Here is an 18623-nt window from a genome sequence, read left to right as displayed (position 1 = left end):
AAGGTGGCTACTCAGAAGGAATGCTTCCTTCTGCTACAAAATTTTGCCAGCTAGTCACCTTTGACCACGACAGATGCTGCTATTTTCAGACCAGTGTTTTCCCTGCTATCTGGGAGCAAATGTCAGTGGAAGGGCACAATTTGACATCAGAATCATTACGTGCTCATCTGAAGCTCAGCCCCACTGCCGGAACTGCATGCCCTCAAGGGCAGATAGTATAGTGTTGGCATGAAAATGGAGTGAATTAATGGAAAAATCCTCAGCTTCCGCCGGTGTACATGTACAGAGGCTCTCACATGCTCTGCTGCTCCGGAACAGCAAGAGCTCACCTTGGTTTATTCATTTCACAAGTATTTATTTAACACCTACTTAGTGCCAGGCATTGTGCTGGGTTCTTGGAAGCATAACAGAAGCTAAGGCACAGTGTGGTCATTTCACTCCTACAACTTAGCATCTAACACCTTGAAAACAAGCAATTGCAACTCCACTGTGTGATATGCAACGGAGAACATAAGCAGGATGGTATCATGAAGAACAATGTGTTAACCTACCCTCAACAAGCTTATATAAATAAATGGTACTTCGCGTACTTCACTCACTTCATTGCTAATATCAATAGTTCCATCCACCTAACCAATACAGTGTGGAGGTGAGGTGTAGTCTCTCCGTTCTGGAAACTATCTTTGGCATTTGTTTGAATTGTGTTAGAATAAGACCTTCAGCAACTTGCTTAGCTTAGCTGTTTTATTTTTAAATTACATGTATTTATTGCCCATGTGTGCATCGCATGCATATGCATGACATGCCAGGATATTAGTGTGGACATCAAAGGATGTCTTAGTGACAGTTACTATTGCTGTGATAAACACAGCACGACCAAAGGCAGCTTAAGGAGAAAAGGGTTTATTAGACTTAAACACTTCCACATCACTGTGCGTCACTGAAGAAGTCAAGGCAGGAACTTAAGGCAGAACTCTAGAGGCAGGAGCTGGTCCAGAGACCGTGGAGGAAACCTGCTTATTTGCTAGTTCCCATGGCTCCTTCAGCCTGCTCTCTTATAGAACTCAGAATCACCAGCCCAAGGATGGCACCACCCACAAAGGGGCAGACCTTCCCCATCAAACACTAATTAAGAAAATGCTTTACAGCCTGCTTGCAGCCAGATCTAATGGAAGTGTTTTCTCAGTTGAGGCTCCCCCCTCTCAGATGACTATAGCTTGCATCAAGTTGACATAGCACTAGCCAGCACGATGACAATGTATGAGAATTAGTTTGCTTCTTCTATGTGGGACCCAGGGCTCAATCTCAGGTTGCCAGGTTTGGCAGCAAGCTCTTTTACTTGCTGAGCTTTTTACTACTCTTTGCCTAACTTGTGTCTCAGTTGTTTCACCTATGTTGTGAAAATAGTGACCACATGGCCTGGAGCTACAACTGAAATGAGGTAACCCTCTTTGCTGGTTCTCAGCAGTGTTCAGGCCATGCTGGCTCTTCGAATTAACATGCATTTCTTAATTCATGAAGGGATTTTTGCTAAGGATCTGTAAAAGCCAGATAGGCCTCTGTACATTTAGGAGTAAAAAGTAGATTGGACGACGAGATCCAACCATTTCCCTTTAAAAAGTATCTGAGATGATTCTAAGGCATGTTCCCCTTACTTGCAGACAATTTAAGTTGTCCTTTATTCCCAAATACCAGCTTCCCTTCCCATCAGGCAGAAAGACAGCTCATGGGTTAGATGGGCAGACAGCACAGAAAGGGACCGAGTCAGCTTGCCAGAGAGTAGTAGTCATCGCTTCTCCTCTTGTCTTTTACAAACGTGGTTGAGCTAGAAAAGCCAAGGAGCCTGGGTCTTTCTGACACTGACTGTCCATCCTCATGCTGCGGACCCATCGGGTCGGTGGGTTCAGCGACTCCTGCCCGCCCTTTCCTCGGATATCAAGAGGATCTCACAGATGGCATATCCGGGAAGCTCCAGGCCACACCCAAGGGCTTCCAGGAACCTGTCCGGTTTTCCTCAGCTTTTCACTATTGTTCAGTGTTCAACACTGCTCAGTCTCTGGCCATTTCTAGGGGATGCCCCTTTTTCTATCACAAGCTCCCCTCAGGGTGGGTGAGGAATTGAATGAATCGGCAGATGGAGAGTCTGGGTAAAGAAGGAAGGACGCTGCTTAGGTGCTGTGCTATTGTTATCCTTGCCCTTATGCTAAATATCTCAGTGGGGTGGACACTCAAGGGGGAGCTGTTCTGGGGAGCTTTCTGCTTACATTAAGCTCCCCAAAGCCTGGGGACATACTCTGACCCTTTCCTCACCCTCTAATTGTGAACGTCTGCTGGGGCCTATCAGTGGGTATCTAAATCCTATGTAACCAGCTTGGCATTTGATGAAGTATCAGACAGACAGCAGGAATGAAGCATTGGCCGTTCCCCCTCTGTGATCCCTTGCCTGGAATTCTCACATCCAGCAACCCTTCTGTACTAACTGCTGGTCTCCAAACAGAAGTTGTTATTTTTTTTCCAAATAAATATGTTTCCTAATTAAAACTTGCCCTTTAAAGACTCGCCCGTTCTTGGCCCCACTCTATGTTTTCCTTTCCTTGTAACATATTACAGAATCAATAAGGGCAATGCAAATATCTTTAATATACACCGCTCCGAAGGCTCTAGCAACGCATCTGCCTCCACACAATTGACACAATCCACAAAACCCTCTCCCCTCTCCAGCCCAGCTGATAATTTCTCCTGATTTGCTAAATGCCTTGGTATTTCACTCTTCAGGGGAGTGGGGAGGGCACATGAAAAAGGGTCAGAGTGGATGGGGGAGGGTTCCAGCTATGTCTATGGATTTTTATGACAGGTCTTTATAAATAAGGAACATGTATTATCTGAGTCAGAGAAAGTATAGAAATACAAAAGGAAAAAAAGAAAGAAAAATATCTATTACTTATAACCCCACCTCAGTCAAAAGTTTGGTCATATTTTTTTATTCTTCTTTCCTTTTGTTCCTTGGATATTTTTGTTAGAGGATTTCAAACATACAGTTTTCAATTTTGAATTGTTTTAAATTTTGTTTCCAAAATAGAGATATCATAATGGAATGAAAAACTGGACAAAAATATGCTTTGAGTGTACAATATTCTAACAAAGGTTGTTTCCATCTTACTTTGCACACTTGATCTTTTAGGCTTTTTTTTACCTTTTTATCTCTGTCTTCATTATTATAATTAATAATAATTAATTTTCTTTTCTTCCTTCCTTCCTTCTTTCCTTCCTTCCTTCCTTCCTTCCTAAGTGTCATTTGTTTTCTGTGGCCTAAGAGAGCCACCCAGGAGCACAAGCACAAGCTGTTAGCAACAGAGTTGGACTCTCACATGATGACAGTGGACTTCATTTCCCTCTAAGACCTTTACTTCCTTTTGGACTCTCCATACTGCAAGGAGTCAGTCCATCCTCCACCAGGACCATCAAACTGGAGAACCTATTGTTACCTTTGACTTCTAACCCAATCCCCTCTAGGTGGCCACCCAAATGTGCTCACGGTACAAACCTCACTCTCAAATTTCCTCTTCTTCATGACAGCTGCCTTAGTTTACCTAATCGCTTCCTTGTTCCTGTCTTTTCTCAGACTACACCATTCCTCCTGTTTTCCCTCCCTCCTGCTTCCAAATAATTTTGTTTCAACTATACTCAAGATCACATCCCTGCCAAGCTATGAACCATCAATAGCTTCCTCCCATGCTTTCTTCAGACTCCTTTATCTTCTAACCACGCCTACTGCTCTAAACTTGATCCAGTTGTGGCCTACAGGTTCACTTGTGCTTCTGTGGGTGCCTCATGCATTTACCAATGTCCTGTACTGTTCTGGGGCTGAGAACAGCCCCTCCCTCTTCAGACTCCAGCCTGCCCTGAGAAGCAACTCCTGCAGGAAGCTTCCCCCTGCCCCCTAAGCCAGGGTGGACGGACCAGGCTCACATTGCACCTTCCCAGCATTACACCTTCTACACTGTGTCTCTTTTTAAAGGTAAGGATTGGCCCTACCTCTTCTTTCTTTTTTGAACTTCTAAACATTTCAGAGGCATGTTGTTTATTTAAATGGGGGGTGGAGGGTGTCCTCTCAACTAGAAATTAACATGGACATATTATTATATGATATAAATTTTCTTTAACTTTTGCCAATTCCCACACTAATGCACTAGTCAGGCTCACATGTCACATTTATTGTCATAACTAAACTGTTCCTTTATCTGAAACTACCCTGGAGCCTCTGTCAGGACTTTGCTATTCTTGAATGGCTTGTAGCGCTTATGTGGAATGACCCTCAGTTTGGAGTTGTCCGACACATCTCAATGATTAGATTCGGGTTACTTATTTCTTGCAGAGATACCACAGACACTATGTCCTTCGCTATGCACCACACCAGGGGGCACATGGTGCCTGTCACCATCCCTACCATGTTGACTTAATGTTTTGATGAAGGGGGAGTATGACAGAATTTTCTGGTCTAAAGCTATTATTGTCTCCTTTGAAATGATCTACGTCTTGTATGGAAATACCCTGAGACTGTTTGGATATCTTATTTCTCATCAACACCCACTGCTCTCAACTTCAAGTCTGTTTTCTTACCACTTGAAGAAGGTGCAGAAGCTGAAGGTAATTTCCAAAGTTTTTACTCTTGAGCATCCCTTATTATCCCCACCACGAACCTCATGCTTTTAAAGTCTGTAAGTGCCACTGAGGAAATCTCTCTCTCTCTCTCTCTCTCTCTCTCTCTCTCTCTCTCTCTCTGCGTGTGTGTGTGTGTGTGTTCTTTTTTCTCATTATGTTTTTATGAGACATGTCTAGGACACTGAAGTCCAGAAGGCAGTAATGATTGGCTTCATACCTAAGCAGTCAGAGCCCATTACACACCTGCCAAAGACTAAATGGTCAACAGATACTTGTTGAAGGACAGAATGTGACTGCCATTCATGATGGCAGTCAGCATTTGATGTCTGTAGTGAGGATACATAGTTGATAAATGCCACCCAAAGGCTTGACATTTTAGTTAGTCTCAAAGGCTTTGTCGCTGGTCAGTGTTCACACATCATGAGGATTTTAAAACTAGATTGGACTGATTTCAAGGCCATCTGCCCACACTGTCCCCAGTTTTGCTTTTTTTGCATGCTGAAGTGAGGATGTACTAAGAGACACCTAGTACCCCAAGTTCATTTATAAACTGCAATGGCTTTGTAATCAGCACAGGGTCTCCAGAAGACATAGTAGCCTTTAGTTGTTGTTGTTTGAATAGCCTAACTTCCTTTCACATTGGCTAGGAATCAGTACTCATCACCTACCCATCCTAAAGCACTTTTTATAAAGGTAGCAGAAGATGGAGAAGGATAGCACCTCCGAGTACTTTCTATGCACCTCAGCACTTTCTGTCCATTGTTCTCTCTAATGAGGTGGCTAGAACCTGTTTTATAGATGAGAAATTGAGGCTGAGCGAAGGGAGCATGAAGCAGGTATCGGGAGGGAAATCCTTTAGTTTCTCCAAAAAGCCTCTGAGTTCAAGCTGTCTCTCATCACAAATGCCCTTCCTTTGGTAATGTGCTGGCAATTACGATCCAGACTCATGAAGAACAGAAATTTCTTGGACTGTATTCACTGTCGTCCTTCCTTCTTTTCCCCAGTGATTGCCATCACGACTCAGTAGCTGTTACCATGGTTTTGGGGAAGTTGTCCGAGGAAGGAAGGCCTTTCTTTAAGGCATCTTGCATGCCCAAGGAAGGAACTGTTAATCACCTCTGGCCGAGCTGCAGCTGCAACTGGCGAAACCAACCCGAGAAAAGTGTGGGAAGTGTGGAAAAGCATTCCAAGGGGTTAGGCAAGGAGCGAGGCCAATGATTCCAAGAGAGGTGTGATGAGAGAGAGGAGCCCGGGCTACACAACATACTAACACACAGCTCTGGGGTGGGGGTGAAAATAAAAGACAAGAGGGGAGGAAGTAGAGAAAAGTAGGGGCAGGGAAGGAGAAAGTTTTCGAAAGGTTGTGAGGAACGCGAGAAGGGAGGGTCAAAGAGGAATCGGAGAAAAATACCGAAGCGCTGTGAGAATTCCAGAAAGAAAATGAGATGAGGAGATGGAGAAAGCAGCTCAGAGAAAGGGAGGACAGAGATAAGGGAAGGCATGGCACACAGCAGAGATGAGTGAGCGGATAGGAGGCCGAGTGGCCACGGGAGAAGGGGGCGCATCACCTGTGTGGCGCCCCCCGGCGCCGTGGTGCAGCCCTGATCCAAGCGCTGCTCGGCCGGCCTCGTAGGATTGGCTCCCGCCTCCCATTCATGTAACCTGCGTGTGTGTGCGTGTGTGCGCGAGTGTGTCTCGCTCGCTAGCTCGCCCTGTGTGTAAGAGAGCGAGGGTGGGGGACGAAGGCAGGCAGGCAGGCAGGCGAGCAGGCAGGGAGGGGAAGAAGAGGAGGGAAGCTATTAAACACACACACTCACACACACCCGCGCGCGCACCCCCGCCCCAACCCCCCAGAAGCCTCGGGATTGCAGCTGTTACATGTGGGGCAGCAGTGCTGGCAGGAACGCCGGCCGGGAGCGGCCGGGAGCCGGAGCCCGGCGTGCGCGCGCGGCTGGAGGCTCGCTGGGGCTCCGCTCCCCGCGGGAGCTATTGTTGGTCTCGCCGGAGCTGAGCTCAGAATCCGGACCTGCTCCGTCTTGGGCGCCTCTATCCAACTCGCGGAGCGGCGGAGCCAGCGGCGCAGTGCCTCACCTCCCCGCCGTCCTCGTCCCCGCTTCCTCGGCGGCAGCAGCCTGCAGCCACGGTAAGGCGGCGTGATCAGCTCTACTGAAAAAGCGCCTTGGGGACCACGGCAGAGGCTCGCCAGCTCTGTCGCCCCTCTCTGCACTCGCAGGTCCGGGCAGCTCAAGCAGCTTGCTGAGGGCTCCGGGAGATGCTAGCCTGCTTCCCTGCTCCGCACTGGGGAGGGAGGGAGGAAGAGAAGGAGAGCGGGGCGTCCAGGTTGCCGACAAGGCAAGGAGCCTGGAGCCCAGAGCCTCCGCCACCTCAGCCCTGGGAGTCCGCCGCGGACTGGAGCCTGGGAACCAGTGTTGAGGGAGAGCGGAGAGGTGGGAGCCGGCCCCAGATTCTGGACCGCGGGTGGGATGGAGGTTAGCTTGATCCAGGTTCGTGTGCTACGCTGGGCTCCCCTTCCCTGCCACGGCCCAGTCTCCCGCAGCCCCTCTGCAGACTCGCCCGCCCCAGACTCCCGGAGGGCGCTGGAGGAGCCCACGAGGCGGCGCCGGGCTCCCGCGCTGCAGCCTGCCCTACGGGGCGAGAGCCGGCTGCAGCCGCCCCGGTGCGCGCTGCGGTTGGAGCCGGGAACCCGGGGACGCGACCCCCAAGCCGCACGCCCTCTGCAACCCGCCTGGCTCCTGCCTACCCTCGCCGGTCGCGTCGTTTCTCGTTCGGTTTGTCTCGGAACTGAGTTGAGGACTGCAGGCGCCTGGAGGACTCTCTGGGGGTGCAGGGCTGTGAGTGTGTGACTACTTACACCTCAAGCTTCGGGAAATATGCTGTGCATTGAAATGTGATCTCTGGGCTCCTTAGTCATTTTCCTAGTGATTTAAAAATGCAGTCTTTGCATTGGAGAAGCGGAAGAAGGTGGTGTCACGGGGTGTGTGTGTGTGTGTGTGTGTGTGTGTGTCTGTGTGTGTGTCCGTGTGTGTGTGTCCACGCGTAACCCAGGAATATCCCAATAACTATTGGGGGGGGGGTGAAGGGTGGCTTGAATGGTCAGTGCTTCTTGGTGGGTCCGTAGGTGGGTTCCTCTGGCCACTTCCCTCTTCTTCTATGCCCTACCATCCCCCGCCTAGGCCAGGTTGGAAAGTACTGGAAATTCAATTGCGTGGTCTCTAACTTTGGAATTTGGTATCCCTTTCAGCAGGAGACGTTAAGACGATTTGTGCACTTAGGTCTGTGTGGATAAGAGTTTTGCTCAGGTTAGATGTACCAGTCCCCTACCCAGTCGCCCCCCCCCCCCCCCCCCCCACAACACAACCCTGGAGAGGTTTGTACACATGCAGTTAACCGTAAGCCACCAACACAGCTATAAGGACGCAGAGTCAGTTCGGGGTTTTCGGGAATCTGAACGCACTATTGGCGTTTGATTAGCCCTGGAGATCACCCTGCTGCTTTGTAGAAGGCGCTGGTGGGGCATGCTCGCGATCCCCAGCGCCGGGGCCAGAGGGTGTCCATGTGCTGAGGCTGTGCGGCCGTGCACGGAGGATATCTGCTGAACAGTATCGCGGGCAATTATATAAGCTGGCTCAGTGATCTCCCAGATCTGTATTGCAAGCACCCGGTTCTTGAAAGACAACCCTAAAAGTTTTACTGCTTGGGGACTGTAAGTACCTGGGAGACCCACTTGGGGAATGGGGAGCTGGGCACCTTGTACAGAGACGCCCACTTCTGAGATGGGCTTTGGGTGCTAAAGCTCTATCCCCCAAGGAGCCGGTTACCGAAGCAGGGACTGAGTGGGTGGAGATTCAAGATTCATCTGTGAAGAGGAGCGGGTCAGAACTCGGATTTCTTTGAGTCCGTGGAGCCCTGAGATTCAGGTGTTGGAGATGTTGGGGGTGTTGGGTGGCCTTCCAGGGAGCGTAGTTTTAGGGAAATCGGTGTTCTAGGCACCTCAAGACTCTTCTTGACCCCTCCCTGTCTTTAAATCCAGCGTCCTTCACCTGTTTAGAAATCTGCCTTCAGTCCCTTTTAGAAATGCCTAGGGGCCCCTGGCATTCAGGCCCAGGTTTGGGGTGTTTGGGGTGGGTTAGGAAGTAGAGTACTGGCCTCTATGAGGGGTGGGGGGAGCAACAATTTATATACCTAATGCGGATGCGATGGGAATGGGTGCCCGACATGGCTTCTGTTCCCTCGCCTCCCTCCAGGACTGAAAACAGTTTGGTTTCAACTGCGCTCATTCCCACTCCCCCTCCCCCCTCTCCCCCATCTCGCTGCCTCCATTCGCTGCCGCAGCCTGTCGCACGTTGAAGGGCTTTGATAGAGAGCCACAGTAGTGGAGTGTTTTTAAATCTTGTTTTTCGCCTGTAGAGGGAAAAGCTATCCCAGTCCTGGCAGAAAGAACCCTGAGGAACGCTGAAGTCTGGGGCTTGGTGGCCCTGAACTCCCTCCCCCAAGTCAGATGATAGCGTGCATGGGTGGGGAGGGTTTTGTTTTTGCCACATTCCGGCGTCCTGAAACTCCGCATCCCTTCCCCCCCTGAAATCCCGAGTCTGTCTGAGTGTGTTCGGCGCTGTAAAATAAATCCTCCCCCGCGCAGACCTGTGGGGCTGTTCGGATTTCCTGCCTCTGCCATGATCCTTAACAATGCGATTGCAAAGCCAGTGCTGGGCTGAGAAAAATCCCCAGGTGCCGACCAGCCGCATCTTGACCTTGCTGAAGGCGCCTTCGCTTGCCGTAGCGGCTCTGGCCCAGCCGCTGGGGCTGAGGAAGGAGTGCACCCCGGAGGCGGCCGGGTTCGCTCCCAGGGCACGGCGGGAATCGGTTCTCGGCCGGTTGGCTTGGGGGAGGGGATGGGCTTGGCAGCAACCTGTTTCCCAGCTCTTGGGGCCCAACACTTCGCTTCCCAGCCCTGCTCTTGGCTCCACGTGATTGACTCGCATCTCCATCAACCTCTGGCAGCCTCTGGGATGGGGTTTCCAGGGTTGGCTGCAGCCCCCTCCAGCTTTCCGCCAACCTGGGCTGGGCGCCCTGGGCCTTGGGCTTTTTTGGTGGCCTGAACAGTCCTCGGCGTTTAAGGGGCTACAGAGTGGGCGGGGCCTGATCATCGAAACCAAAGCTGTGGCCACCAATTTCCGATCAGGAAGGCTTCCCAGTTGGGGTCCCCAGCACTTACCCCTCTTTTCCAATGCCTTGGCCACTTTTCTTTTAGACCCTGGGTGCGCTCCTGGCGGCCTGTAGCTATACTTTCCCCGGCTTCTCAGAAATGCTAAAGTTACGAAGACTGTTTTCACAGGTGGTGGTAATGAGAGCAAGCGCTCTCTCTCTCTCTCTCTCTCTCTCTCTCTCTCTCTCTCTCTCTCTCTCTCTCTCTCTCTCTCTCTCTCGTGTGTGTGTGTGTGTGTGTGTGTGTGTGTGTGTGTGTGTGTGTGTGTGTGTGTGTGTGTGTGGAGAGAGAGAGAGAGAGTGTGTGTGGAGGGGTTTCTGACCAGGCCAGACTGTAGCCTGAAAGCCGGAGTTTTCCTATTTCTAGGAGCTGTACGACTACTGTAAAAGAATCTGTTTTCTTTGGTGAGGGTGACAAGGAAACCCTTTCTCCTAGTGGGACTGTGTCTGTCCTGCTTCTCTGCTGTCAACCTTAGGCTCTTGTGAATGTTTAGAGTTGGGGGGAGGAGGGATGCAGCTGTAGCGTATTCTATAGCAGCTTTTCCTCCTGGAATGGGTATTGAAGTGAATGGAGGCAAGAGGCAGGATAGTTTGTGACATTCCTATGTTCTGTGTTGGAGAAGGTGTCAGGGATGGTGAGATTCCACTCTAGAGATTTCTCCTGTTCTTGGGTTGTTAGTCCAGTCCTGCTTTTAATCAGGTCTTCTCTGGATAGAAGTAGGCTTTGGGCATTAAGCATGAAACCACCCTGTGTCTTTGCCCCAGGATTGGAGTGGGGTGGAGTCACAACCAGTGCTTAGTTTAAGGAAGAACTCTGAGAGTACAGCAAATGGAAGGCTCTGGAATGGTAAGCAGTGAGCAGATGTTCCAGCAGAAGGGTAGGTATTGAGTAGAGGACTCTTTGAATAGAGTTGAATTCTTTTTAGTAAACTGCCTTCAGGCTTTTGCGGGAGCGTGTTAATGGGAACGGGGCGTACAGTTTTGGGAGCTTGTGACTGTGCAGTCTTAGGCAGGTTATCTGGGGAGGATCACTTCTCTCTCCTTCGAAATATGATAATGCTGTCTACTTTACCGTTCTGCATGAAGAGCACTGGCACCCATTAAAACCTCTGGCAAGTGTCACCGATGATCATCATTCTGTCCCATTTCTTTCAACTTTCTCTAATGTTGTACATTTGTTGGGTGAGGTTAGGCATGGAAATAAATCAACAGCGTCCAAAGAACCAGCAACATTGCATCCAAAGTCTATTTTAAACCAGCTTCAAGTGCTTGGAACGAAAATATCTTCTCTTTTCTTAGAAAAGTCATTTCCACTTTTGTTAGAATTTGTGCTTCACTGGCTCCCTTTTTCTAACAGAATTAATTACATGCTTGTGCAGATTGGCATATTATATAACCTGGTATTTTCAGATCAGAAGTTACAACTCTGGGGAAAGAGGTGATCAGGAATTTAAGGGAAAGATTGCTGGACAACACAAATGAGGGGCTCCATGTAAGATACTCCTTTCCCCCCTTAACTGGGATGGAAGTTGGAGGAAAGGAGATTGGGTAAGCACAGTCATGCAAATGTTCATCCAAGTCCTTAGCTGCCTGCTGCTCCTATTCTGACAGCTGCTCCACTCAGGCCCAGCCTTCAGATGCCTCCATCCCAGAATATTCTCCCACATCCGTCCATCTATCTAAGCAGTGACAACAAAGAAACAATGAGGTTTACATCACCCCCTTGCAGGCTTGATTCAAAAAGCCTAGCTGGGCAAATCAAAGTCAATTTTAGGTCCCAGGGGCCAATTTTTACCTGACTCCTTACATAGTTTATCACACAAGTTTATTGTAACCGAGAGCTGAACCACTTCATCCACTTTGCTCTGACAGACAGACGTAGGAGCCACTTTGTAAGTAACATCCCCTAGATCCCAGGCAGCTAAACAACACAGATTCCCAAACCTAACAACTTTCCGTAGAAAAGTATTTAATAAAACTTGTAAAGACAAACGTGCATATGTGCATATGCATGTTTACACACATACATATATGGTGTGTACTGTATGGGTTTATGTATGTATGACTTTGTCATTCTTTTTCTCTATTTACTCAGATAACCTAGGTAACATGTTATCATCGAAGCAATTCAGACAACAGAGACAAAAACAAAATAAATTTAATTGCTGTTGCGGTTGCATCTTGAGACTTTATGAGTACAGAAAAAGTGAGATCATATGATATTTGGAATGCTTGTTTATATTTAGTTATAAAGCATGTAGATCTATCCTGTTTTAACTCCCCCACCCCCACCCACAGCAACAGTTTCAATGGCAGTATAGAGGCCAGATGTTTTAATATAACATGCTTTTTATTTAGCGAGTCCACACTTTTTGATTTCTTGTTTTCCTTTAGTGTTTTATTGTAACATAAATACGGCAGTCAACTTTGTACATTTCACAGAATTTTAGCATTTCCTTAGGACAGATTCCTAGAAAGTAGGGTTGTAGAGTCAAAGGCATGTGCTGTACCAAGACTCTGTCACATTTGAGAGGCAGAAGGATAAACTGTGTTGTCTACATCTTTTTAACCAGAATCTGTTTCCTTTCTGGTCCCCTCTAAGCTTGGGAACTGAAGTGGTGGGGGAGGGTAGAGGTGACAAGCAAACTGCATCAAAGGAATCTGAATAACTTTGCAATGTTTTGCTGAACTGATAGGAAAATCTTTTTTTTTTTTTTCCTCCAAGAATAGTTTTCTTCCCTGGCTGTCTTGGAATCACTTTCTCTGATGCTTCAGCCAGCAGTGGAGTTGAAATATGTAAATATGTTCCTCAGCCTTGTATGTGGGGTTGGCTGCATGATAAATGACAAACAGTTCCCTGGATAAGTGGGCATATCTTCCAGCACTTGCTGAGAGGGTAGATCCACACTTTCCTTCTTCTCCTTGGCTCAGAGGCCTTCCATTGACCTAGGAGGTCTTAGGAGAAGACAGTAGAGGGGGAAAGTGTTGTCAAAGTCACATGGTGGCCCCACCTGCTAAATGTCATTGCGCTGAAAACCAACTCCTTGTTCTTGTCACTATCCCAGGACAACAGTAAATAAATCACTCCCTGTACCTACTTGCTGTTTCAAAAGCAAAAACAGTTGGGTATCTTGTCCCCTTAGAATGTGATCCACTTCAATCAGAGGGTGCATTTGTCAGGCTTGTTTCTTCCCGGGTTGCCTCTCTGTGACCCAGAAAAGATTTATTCCCAGTGGTTAGATGAGTTGTTATGTGACAGAGAATTCCGTGGAACTAGTAGGAGAAACCTCCCATTTCCAAGGTGTCCTTATCCTCAGCGGGATAAATCAGGAGTTCCCTTGGAGCCAGTAAAAAGGTCACCTAAGGGTTGTTGAATGAGGGCTTGTCACCTTACATAGAGTGGCTCTGCTGGTCATTGCCTCTGACTTCAGACAAGGTTTAGATGCTGCCTTTGATGCCTGTGACACTCTCACGTCCCTGGTTTCATGTAGGATTGTGAGAGAATGTGTCTGTTATTTGTCTTATCTGAACATCAAATCCCCACTTTCCTTTTGTTTGGAAAACAGGCCCCAAGTGAGGCAGTGTGTAGAGCAGTGGCCTCTGCCCATTTCTTTTCCCTCTTTGTCCTGTGCTGGCGCTGTGGTGTGGGAGATAGAGCATCAGAGGCTATCAAGTGCAATCACTTAACCATTAACATGCTATGGAAGTCAGGCTTCAAAACAAAAAACTAGTTTCTGCTGGGTCAGGAGGCATATACCTGCAATCCCAGTACTTGGAGGTCAAGAGTTCAAGACTGGCCTGGGCTACCTAGTAAATTCAAGGCTAACTTGGGCTCCATAGAGAGATCTTATCTCAAAACAACAAATAGGTTTTTTTCCCCCTCTGAAAAAAGTCTATTATTTCTCTAATTTTTTTTCTTTCTGTGAAATAACTGTTGGTTTCTGAAATTTTGGTCTTCAAACCCTTTGGAAGACAAACAAAAGGGTTGGAGCTTTGTACATATCACACTAACTCTTAGAGTTGGTTTTCCTCTCTCTGAAATTTCCTTTGGAGAGGAGAGTAGACTTGAGGTGTTGGAAACCAGGGTTGCTAGGAGTTGAATATGTGTCTACACCTAAAGGAGATTCCTGTTTAGGAGTATATTCTGCTTGAGTGGGCCGGAGGACTCAAGAACCTTCATTTCTAACCAGTTTGTTGTTGGATTTTAGACTTTGCGTCCACAGTCCCTACTGAAGGGTGCATTTCCAAGCACCTTCTTTTCTGATGTTCTTTTAGAACATGACGATAGTGATTCCTAGATACCAAGAAATCCTAGCTGTCCTAGATTTGGGGGCTTGCGTTATTAAAGAGTGTACCATTCTCTCCTTCTGGGTCTTGAGTATCCTCATTTCCACAGACATAGCTAGAAGGGTATGGTGAACCCTTCTACGCTGTGAAGGAGTGAAAGACAGGGACAAAAACCAAGGGAAGACCTTTCAAGTGCCTTTGGCGTCTGTCCCAGATGAGGGAGCTTAGGGGGGAGAAGCTGTTTGCCCAGCATCACATGCCTAGGGCTAACATTTGGTAGTAGATGTCTTCAGACCTTCACCCCTCTGTTCCATAGAATGGCAGCCTTAAACCTTTATAGAATAACACATAATCAAAACTCAGCACTTAACAAAGTGCTTGTCTCTAGAAGAGTTTTTCCTTTTGTTTTGTATCTTTTTTTTCTTCTGGGCCAACTTTGGGAGTAGATCAAGACATTTACAAATTTGCATCATTATCATGTAAGCAATTAAAGTGCTTAAGAGCTTAAAAGCAATTTGTTCAAGTTGGTTAAATATCCACCCTCCCCAATCTTGTTTGTATTATTAATTTACTCGTCAAACTTGTGATATCAGCTCCACCGTGAAGGCCCATTTCAGTATCTGCTGATTGGTAGCACGGTCCCAAAGAAAGAGGTTTGTTTTGAGAAGGTCCACAGTGAAAGGACCCAGTTCAGGATGAGTCAGGGAAACCAGCATTTAACTAAATAAACCCAGCCCTTCATTGGCCTCTGGATGAGAATGGGTTGTTTAAACGTTTTATTAAGGTGCAATTATTCTGAGATCCAGTTAGTAATGCAGCTCTTTGCAAACATTAATTAGCTGATCCCTACATCACCCCGCATGACTGATAAGCAGCATTAGCCCTCCATTTGAGAGAATAAATGGACACACAGAGTTGAGGGGGGTAAAAGGCCAACTCTTGTCCTGATGGAAATATGGTAGTGGCAGGTGGAGTTGAGAGACTGAGTCCTTCCCTCAGTAATATATATTGCGGTTCGATAGATAGTGTAGAGCCACACACTGAAACTCAGTAGTCACTAGAGACATCTGAAGTTCAATTTAACTAAAATGCAATATAACTAAGACACTCATTTCCTCAGTCACTGAAGGCATTTTTTAAGAGTTTGAAAGCCACATGTGAATAGTAACTACCATAGTAGATACTTGTAGCCATAGTAGATACTTTCCATTGCTGTGGAAAGTACTCAGAGGAAGCACCAGGTTAGATGATGGGGATAATCCAAGAATAACGTGAAAGTCCTTGCCATCACAGAACCCAAATATAAAGCTTCTCCAAATTGGCTGTCACACGAGGAATACTGAGTAGCGCAATCTATGGCCCAGCACTTCGGGGTATTAGTTAGGGAGCCCACTCGAGTCACACCAAACGATGAATTCAGATCCTGGCTGTGGTACATATACGTTGTTAGATTAGCATTCTGTGCCTCTTTGAAAACCCGTACTATCATTTATCACTTTTCTTATTAGCCAAGATTATTTTTAAGACAATGCTGGATCCTGGAGAGGATGATGGGAGACAGGTACTCTCCTTCCCTGCTGGTGGAAATGCAAATTAATATACCCTTTTAGGAAAGCAATTTGGCAGTAACTGTCGGTAGTCTTAGAAACACTTACTCCCTTTAGTCCAGTATTCCAATTCTAGGAATCTAGCCAACGAAAATATTCAGAGACAGGCAGAGAAGTTTTAAGAATAAAAATGTTCACTGTAGTGGTATTTATTAGTTGGAGTGGGAGGCAGTGAGGAATGGACTGGACAGAGCATCCTGTAGGCAGACAATGGCATGGTTAACAAAGATGAAATGTTGTTTTTATTTTTTATTCCTTTTTCTTTTCCATTCTCCTGCACTTCCTTTCTTCCCTTTATTTTTATTTATTTACTTTGAATCAGGGTTGCTGTATAGCTTCAAGGATCCTCCTGCTTCTACCACCCCAGCACTGGGAGAGGAGGCAAGTGCTATGCCCAGCTTTCTACATGGCTGCTGGGGTCCCTAGGCTGGCCTAGAACTTGCTCTGTAGTTCAGGCTAGTATTAATTTTGCCTTCCTGCCTCAACCTCCTAAGTGCTAGGATTATAGATCTCACAGTGTGTGTGTGTGTGTGTGTGTGTGTGTGTGTGTGTGTGTGTGTGAGAGAGAGAGAGAGAGAGAGAGAGAGAGAGAGAGATAAAGAAAGAAAAAGGATGAAAGAAAGAGAAAGAAAAGGAAGGAAGGAGGAAGACAGAGAAAGGCAAAGAGAAAGACTATGGTGACTTGGATGAGTATCAGGATATGGTATTGAGAAGAATATCAACTTTGGAAACTGTGTTCAGAAGAACTGGTGTTCAGACCCTAAGCCACCCCCTTCCTGGCATGCAAATGTTGGGCAAACCTTCTGTACCTCTCTGTTCTCATATATAAATAATAGAAAGTGCAGTAAATCAACCTTACATTGCATGTCAGTGAGGAGCCAGTGCTCACCTTAGCCCAAGCATGTAAAGATGCAGAGGACAACATCAGAGTCCGGTGTGTGCACTGTCTAGAATGTAGACATGCATGATGTTCCCTGGAGATTTGTAGGATCTGTATTCTCCAGAGGAAAGTAGATGTCTTGTGGTTCTGGGAGCCTGACCCGATAGGCTTGTGATTGACAGAGCTTAACCTGGTAGAGATGTGGCTGACTGTGGTCCCCATCTGTCTCTGGTGCAGAGTAGGAAGCAGGTATTCTGCCTGCCCCATTGTGTTTATAAGCTTCCCAGCAGTGCTTAGCGCTGAAATGCAGTGTAAGCTACTTGCTGGCTCCCACCCTTTCTGCTCCTCCCTCTCAAGGAATAAATAAAGCTGCAGCGCCTTGTTTGCAGGGTTGACTGATTAAAACCCAAGGGGCCCCTAACTAAAATGTAGTCTCTAGCTGCTAAGTGACTGCGAGGCTCCGTGTGGAGCCACCTTCCAGAAAGTACCTAGGACTGGAGAACAGTGCCCTCACTGCAGCCTTGAACAGTCGCCCAAGCTCTCTCCTCTGCCATCTGAAAGTGGCACTGAGTTGGGCACCACCTACCACTCCCAGCTTCAATGCCTTCTCTCTCTGGGACCTTGACAAGCTACTTAATGTCTGCATGCCTTAGTTTCCCAGTTCATCAAATGGGAATAATATTGAGGAGTTGGCAGGGTTCTTAGAGTGGTTATTGGGAAAGATCCTTTATGACAAGCTTAGGAGTCCCTGTTACTGCTGAGTCAATATGATAATTCCCAGAACCTGAAAAGTGATTTATTGACTTTTAGCTCTGAAGTGGACAAATTTGCCTGGCACTGCAAGGCCCTGAGTTCAATCCTCAGCACCACAGTAAGCAAACAAACAAAAGCAAAAACAAAAACACCCCCCCCAAAAAAAAAGAAAAAAAGAGAAAGAAAGAAAGAAAGAAAGAAAGAAAGAAAGAAAGAAAGAAAGAAAGAAAGAAAGGAAGGAAGGAAGGAAGGAAGGAAGGAAGGAAGGAAGGAAGGAGAAAGGAAGGAAGGAAGGAAGGAAGGAAGGAAGGAAGGAAGGAAGGAGGGAGAAAGGAAGGAAGGAAGGAAGGAAGGAAGGAAGGAAGGAAGGAAGGAAGGAAGGACAGGAGTTTATTGAAGTATAGCTAAATTCTGAGTTCCTTTTCCTTTTATAGATGATGGCTATCCCCTGTGCAGTGTGGTTTTTGAGATGCCTTGGAGGGCCTGGCAAGACTGGAGAATTGCCAACACTTGTCACTTGGTAGCTGTATGCATTCACACACAGTCCTTACAAATCTGTGTCCACTCTCTTTTCAGTAATAACATGGGAAGTCGAAGTCTCTGTCTCCAAAGGGTTTGTGTGGTACTTGTGTAGAATCTTTTGGTCGGCATCCGTTGTGCCAATGGTGCCTTCTGGCATTGGCATATTTCTTCTTATTCTCTCATCTGCTCATCTGGATTCTGTGACCTGCTTCTGAAGCCTGTCAGAGCATTTCTGTGGTGGGCACATGTGCGGGTGGGAGGCTCTGAGACTTAAGAGGGTTTGAAGATGTTGATTTTGCAAGGTTATACAAGCCTGGCTCCAAGAGGACCTTGGATAATGATGGTACCTATAGAAGCAGAAAGCCACGGATCTCTGGAGTAAGGTGAGCAGTTCACCTTGGTTAAGTATCAGCTGTCTCTTTGCTCCTTACACCTATAAAACCATAAGATTCTCTCTCTGCTCTTCCAAGTGCCTATTCAGTGCTAGCTTTAGTTTCTAGTATCATTACAGATATCAATAGGAATTTCTACCTCAATCCCTGCAGTAGACTCTCCTGAAATGTTCTTACTAAAGACCAGTATCTTTCCCCATAAATGTTCTCTCTCTTTCTCTCTCTGTTTCTGTCTCTCTCTGTCTCTCTGTCTCTCTCTCTCTCTCTGTCTGTCTGTCTCACTCTCTCTGTCTCTCT

General features: G+C 47.1%; 1 protein-coding gene across 3 annotated transcripts in view; it reads left to right on the top strand.

The window, feature by feature from the left end:
* Tenm4 (teneurin transmembrane protein 4) overlaps nucleotides 1-18623 on the top strand; it is a 725631-nt gene that overhangs the window by 23497 nt on the left and 683511 nt on the right. The window contains exon 1 of one of the 3 annotated variants that reach the window (XM_028770607.1): nucleotides 7033-7166. The exons of 1 other annotated variant lie outside the window; for it this stretch is intronic. The gene's annotated coding sequence lies outside the window, so the exon portion shown is untranslated. Of the gene's footprint in view, nucleotides 1-7032; nucleotides 7167-8064; nucleotides 8387-18623 lie in introns of those variants that run through there. One more of the 3 variants, XM_028770604.1, reaches the window with a different exon arrangement.

This window comes from Grammomys surdaster, unplaced genomic scaffold (genome assembly GCF_004785775.1).
Source record: "Grammomys surdaster isolate TR1022 unplaced genomic scaffold, NIH_TR_1.0 203, whole genome shotgun sequence".
In the NCBI taxonomy this organism is placed as follows: domain Eukaryota; kingdom Metazoa; phylum Chordata; class Mammalia; order Rodentia; family Muridae; genus Grammomys; species Grammomys surdaster.
The sequence above is the reverse complement of the archived record's forward strand: the minus strand, read 5'-3'. Positions and strand labels throughout refer to the sequence as shown.